This window comes from Cucurbita moschata, unplaced genomic scaffold (assembly GCF_002738365.1).
Source record: "Cucurbita moschata cultivar Rifu unplaced genomic scaffold, Cmos_1.0 Cmo_Scf00022, whole genome shotgun sequence".
NCBI lineage: Eukaryota > Viridiplantae > Streptophyta > Magnoliopsida > Cucurbitales > Cucurbitaceae > Cucurbita > Cucurbita moschata.
In genome coordinates, this window is record NW_019268538.1 from 4,039,102 (window position 1) to 4,039,565 (window position 464).

General features: G+C 33.6%; 1 long non-coding RNA gene across 1 annotated transcript; it reads left to right on the plus strand.

Moving 5' to 3' along the window:
* Positions 1 to 9: 9 nt before the first annotated feature.
* On the plus strand, positions 10 to 309 carry LOC111459582. Its single transcript, XR_002713316.1, has 2 exons — positions 10 to 187; positions 259 to 309. It is a non-coding gene; the product is annotated as an uncharacterized LOC111459582 (long non-coding RNA).
* Positions 310 to 464: the final 155 nt, after the last annotated feature.

Consider the following 464-nt stretch of genomic DNA (forward strand, 5'->3'; position numbering starts at 1 on the left):
GATTTTTTTTTTTTTTTTTTAAGAAAACATTACACGTGTATATATAGCTACAAAAACTGATAAATGTGGAACATACTTCTTTAGAAAAGAGGAAAGAGTCCCTATAAATAGATGATGGTTGAGCGGGGAAAAAAATTACAACTACGTAGAATATTTGTTGACGCTGCTAATTCCTGCATTTTCCACTGTAAGTGTTCGTCTTCCATTTCCCTTCTCTTTGAATTCTTCCTATCTTTGAACTGAACGAATATTCGACAGTTTTCTTCATTGCCTTCTATGCTGAGGTGCGGACCGCGATCGTAAGGATCCGTACTCTTCTCACACTTCTATTGTCTTTCTGTGAATGTTTGCTGAATCACCACACCTCAATGGGGTGAGAGTTCTCTTATTTATAATTATTTTCAGAATACAGAAATATGGTAAATTACAAATATTATGGAAATAGTAATAAAAGGAAAGAATAA